Source organism: Stegodyphus dumicola, chromosome 11, assembly GCF_044657685.1.
Source record: "Stegodyphus dumicola isolate Sdum_Otavi_A_Nest chromosome 11, ASM4465768v1".
NCBI lineage: Eukaryota > Metazoa > Arthropoda > Arachnida > Araneae > Eresidae > Stegodyphus > Stegodyphus dumicola.
In genome coordinates, this window is record NC_140778.1 from 165,107,488 (window position 1) to 165,113,229 (window position 5,742).

General features: G+C 51.4%; 1 pseudogene; it reads left to right on the top strand.

The window, feature by feature from the left end:
• The first annotated feature begins 1,613 nt into the window (after window positions 1-1,613).
• On the top strand, window positions 1,614-3,234 carry LOC146994513 (uncharacterized; annotated as a pseudogene).
• Window positions 3,235-5,742: the final 2,508 nt, after the last annotated feature.

Here is a 5,742-nt window from a genome sequence, read left to right on the forward strand (position 1 = left end):
CTCCCCATCTGCTACTGCCTCCACTTTACTGACGAATACGTCTCCTACCTCATCTCCTGCTAATACTGGAAATCTCGGAGGACCTCCTCCCCCCATCTCCTCTAGACCTGGTACCACTACTTACTTCGAGACACTACCTGCATCCCTGCCTTCATACCATCACCCCACACAATCTACAGATGGATCCCAGGACACCTTCACCTCCCCGGCCAATGACTCCACTGATGTCATACCTGCTGATACTGCTACTGCTGACGACGACGCCATGGATGCCCCCATCGACGACTCTGCTCCTCCTCCTGACACACCTGAGGACCTGGATTCTCCACTAGCCCATTTCCGCTCCGGATTAGTTCAGATGCTGTTCTGTGACCTGTCCACGAACTGGCGCAGATTTGAAGAGATCCTGGATGACATCATCTCTGAGGCCCGGGACCCCCTTAAGTTACCTCTGCCAAGTGCCCGCCCTCCTCCTTCCTCACCCATCTCGGCAAGTGACCCAGGGCCATTCAACGATTCTACCGGAGAAATAGAAGACGTGCGATGAGGCTCATCACGGAAAGGGAATCTCAAAAATGTCCTCTAGACCGGACCTCAGTGTTTGACCATTTTTCCTCTGAGGCCTTCCCTGACCTGATTGACTCGTCCTTCTTCACTCCGCCAGACTGCCTGGCTCCTGAGCTTGACCTCTCCAACTTCACACCCTCCGAAGTTGCCTCCCGCCTGCATGCATGTGAAAACACCGCCCCTGGACCCGACAGGCTAACTTACCAGCACTGGAAGACACTGGACCCCGACTGCAACATCCTTGCTTTCATTTTTAACATCTGCGTGAGGGCTCAGCGCATTCCCGACTCTTGGAAGTCGACCTCGTCCGTGCTCATCTTTAAGAAAAGGGATCCCAATGACCTCCGGAACTGGCTGCCGATCACCCTCAGCTGCACCATGGCCAAACTATTCTCTGGATGTATCGCCAGACGACTGACAACGTGGTTCTGTGCCAACACTGTGCTCTCACCCTGCCAGAAGGGCTTCATGCCTTATGATGGAGTGTTTGAGCACAACTTCATCCTGGAGAACAGGATCCGCCGTGCTGTACGTTCCGGCCACGAGATCTGCATTGCTTCCCTTGACCTCTCTGATGCCTTTGGGTCCGTCCAACATCATGCCACCCTTGATGCCCTGTCTGCGTCTGGAGCAGGTGCGCCGATTGTCAACATCGTCCGGTCAATGTATGCGGAAACAGCTACTCAATTCCTATGCACCGATGGCGCCACTGACCCCATTCCCGTCACGAGAGGAGTCCGTCAAGGCTGTCCGTTGAGTGGTCTGCTCTTTAACCTGACCATCAACCCTCTTGTCACTGCCATCCAAGGATCCTCTGCTGTACACCGAGTGCTTGCTTACGCAGACGACTTGCTGCTGTTAGCGCAATCTCCAACGGAACTTCAATGCCTACTCGACCTGGCTGCAGACTTCGCAGAGAAGCTGTCACTTAAATTCAACCCTGACAAATGCTTCTCTCTACACCTCTCCGGTCAGCGGCCCACTGGGACACGACCCACATCATTCTCCCTATACGGCATCACCTTTCCGCACCTTACCGATGGAGATGCTGCTTCTTTCTTAGGAAAGCCACGAGATTCCCTCTGACATCGATGCTCTTGCCAACTACATGCGCTCCTGTCAGATCATGGAATCCGCCCTGGCACCTTGGCAAAAAATTGATGCTCTCAAGGCCTTTTTCTACCCTGCACTGTCTTTCGACATGAGGACTGCCCGTCTCAAGAAAGGTGCCTGGACTCGACTAGACGACTTCCTACGACCCCTACTCAAAAAGACCATCTACGTCCCTCCGGAAGCAGCCAATGAGTACTTGTACGGAGATTCTGCTGCGGGCTGCTTTGGTGTGCCGATGGCTGCTGAAGACTCTGACATCGCACTCATTGACAGCGCCTTCAAGCTTCTTACATCCCGAGATACCACCGTTAAAGACATGGCCTGGGCAGACCTGGAATGCTTTATTACCCAGAGGATCGGATGCCCTCCTTCTCCCAACGACATAGGCCTCTTCCTCTTGGCTGACGACTCTGGACCGTTCAGAGGGACATCCAACTCTTCAACATCTCCATGGTCACTAGCTCGTGCTGCCTCCCGTCGGCTAGGGATCACCTGGAACGTTCAACTAGATCACCGGGCTTCGCTCTCCTACAAAGATGCTACCATAGAACCGAGCATGCGGCAAAGCATCTTCCGGATCCTACGAAAAGCTTGGCGTGCTGAACGTACTGCAAGGCTCATTGCTCTCCCCAACCAGGGAAAAGCCGTCGAATGTGCCTCCGTTTCCCGTGCTAGCTGCCATTTTTTCCGAGCCGGTGATTACACCAGGTTTGCAGACTGGCGGTTTATTCACCGTGCCCGCCTCAATTTAGTACCACTCAATGCCAATAAACGTGCCAACCCAGGAGCAAAAGGATGTCGACGTTGTGACCGCCCCCTTGAGAATCTTCCTCGCGTCGCAGGACATTGTATGCGCTATAGCCGCAATTATCAAGTCCGGCACAATGCGATTGTACATCGGATCAAGAAGGCCGCGATGGGTAGATGGAGTGTCTTTTCCGAAAACCAATGTATCGCAGACACCACACTACGACCAGATCTTGTGCTCGTTAAGGATAACTCGGCACTCATTCTAGATGTGACGGTCCCATTCGATAACCGCCTCTCTTCATTTGAAGCTGCTCGCAGTGAAAAGGAGGAAAAATATGCTGCCGCCGCTGAACTCCTTCGATCCCGCTTCGCTGATGTACGTGTTGAAGCCATCGTGGTTGGAGCTCTTGGATCATGGGATCCATAGAACGACCGGATCATCCGGAGACTATGCTCCAAAAAATATGCCAGCCAGATGCGCCGATTTATCGTCAGCGACACCATCCGCAGTACCCGGGACATCTACATAGAACATCTCACTGGACAACGGCAAATCCCATGGCAAGCACGTTGCCAAGTCAACAATTAGTAAATTAACTAAAAGTCACCAAAGACTAAAATTTTCACAGGCCCCAACGGGTACACTTTCTTAAATGACAGCATATTTGTGCTACCCTCTATCAAGCAATCATGTAGGACAGTGTGAAAACTGTTATGCGAACTCTGTAAATATCCTGTAAATACATTTATATATACGCTGTAAAAAAATTCTCTGTAATATATTTCTGGAAAATTGTCTGTAAATAATTGTTTTTTTTTCTTATTTTATTTTGTAACACTGGAATTGGAAAACTGTCAGACCACGAATGTTGTGGAAAAAGTCCAGCTGCGAATATATCAGTATTCATGTAAGCGGCACAAAACATTGTTGAAATAAAAAGTTTTTACTCTGTTCTTATCAGCTTAATTTACCGGCTTGATTTATTTTTATAGGTGAACCGGTGGTTATGCTGATGGACTAAATTCTACGTTCGGAGGGCGGAGCCAGGGTGGAGCTTGGTAAGTTTTGCTTTAATTTTTTCTCTCTCATTTCTCCTATTGATGCTTGATGGGTTGGTGACCTTTACTTGCGTCAGTAGGAACCTTTCCTTTCCCTGTGAGCGTGCAGGCTGCCTGTGAGCGTGCAGGCTGCCTGTGAGCGTGCAGGTGTCTTTCCCGCTATCGCTGAACTAGCCGTTTTCGGTTAGTCCATGTCATGGGCGGGGTCTACCTTTCTCTACTTCTTTCCTGTCCATTCTCGCTCTTCTTTAGTATTTTTCACTATTTTAGTGCTAAAATGCTTTTGTTAAGCCCTTATTTTTCCTTTCCACAAACTCACTATTATAGTGGGCGTGGTCTTTCCTTTGTTTCACTCCTATCTCTTTACTCCTTCCGCTATCGTTTATTTCGTTTTTTTTATTTTTCTCCATTCCCAGGTTAGGTTCGAACTTACTGGTTGGTTTTTATGCTTACTCGGATTAGTGTCCCGGAGTAGCCGTGAGCCCTTAGCCTGTGTTCTTCCACAGGTCAGGGATCGAGTAAGCTTCCGATTACGCATCCATGCGAAAAGGCCATGCCATGCGGCCTTTAGTGGGGCGTAATCTTCCAAGTTCTGGTCATCGTCTTTGCTTTCCTGTCAATGGTTTTTCCTTTTGATTTTAGTCTCGGTAGGTGCCTCGACCCCCAGTTCGTCGTGGGTCCAGGGACTTACCTCCATTGGTATCCTTGCAGACAGGCCACTCGGCTGAGTGTATCCTTAGCTTGACACCAATTTCCATCCAAATCGGCTAGTTGCACGCGCTAGTTTGTCCGCCTACCCTGGTTATGTTTTTTTTGTACCCGGTCCACCAAATCTTCGACGGAAGCTCTTGCCTCCTGGTTGCACATTGATCTTGCCAACTTGTTATTTGCTTGTTTTATTTCTGTTGTTTCAGTTCTTTTAGGTATGTCTGACCCCGCATCACAGCACCGACTCCGAGCTCCAGAGAGGCCTCTCCTTGCTTCCTCTTCAAGCACACCTGGATTCCCGCCTGACACGGTTCGGCCACTTGCTCTAGTATGTAATGCCATGGATCCTCCTCCACCTGTTCCTTCGCCTCTACGTGAATCACCGTGCAGCGCTACGATTCCTGATTCCGTTCGGACATCATCCACATCTGACCTGTCCGTTTAAGTGACCTCATCGCGCAAGAGTCTATCCTCCAGATCCAGCCATCTCTATGTGTCAGCTACACCGACTGGACCCGAAAGACTTACCTCTGTCCTGACGCTCCTAGAACGCTTCTCTGCTCGTCCTACTCCATAGCCACGTGCCACAGTCCCACCTAGTACAACTGCTTCTTCCGAGCCCGGTGCACTACTGCCTACTGTTGCTCCTGAATCTGCCCTTACTTCTGTTCCTGGTCCTTCTGCCACTCCGGCCACTACAAGATGCCTGACGTGTGACAAGACGTTCTCCAAACCACGTAAACTTAAAAGACACCTTAAGCTACACGAGAAATACAAAGATGACTTCATCCCATCTACTGCCACACGCTCTCCTGCCACTGCTGTCACTCCTGGTGCCTCACCGATTGCGAGCCACACACGCTCTAAGTCTGCTGCCTGCCGTTCTTGCTTGGTCCCGCCCTCCAGTGCTACGGTACCTGACACCCACGGCTCTGTGCCTCCTCTCTCCACACCTCCACCGTGCCCTACGACATCCAGCCAACCTGCCTCGTCGCCCTGCACTGCCACTGCCTCTCTCTCCGATGTCTCCACTTCTGATGTTGCTACCACTGATTTCCCGACCTGCGTCTTGGCTGCACCTGATGCCCCGCCTTCAGACCCGGCCGCTGACACTCTCTTCTCTGGACCTCCCTCGCCTTCCTCCAGGACACCTCTCTCCTCTGGCACCTCTGCTCCGTCGTCACCACCTCTGCTTCATGACTCCAGCTCGGACTCTACCTTTCCTACTCCTGCTGTCCCAGGTCCTTCCAGCACACGCCGTGTGGATGACACTCTCCACCTTGTGTTTCCAGTTCCTGGTGCCCTCCAGTGCACGGAACCTAGTTGCAACAAGACCTTTGTTTCCTCCAGATGGACCCAGATTCGTCACTCCTTACTTCGACACCTTCTCGTCGCCCATGGCCTCGACGTCCTCAACACCACTCGTTGGTGCAGCTTCTGTTCCTGTACCTTACCTGACCGCCCCACTCGTCACGCCTGCCTTCTGACCAGTGGTACTGCCTCTGTCACGGGGAAGTCGTTTCGCTGGAAATGCCAACTGTGCAG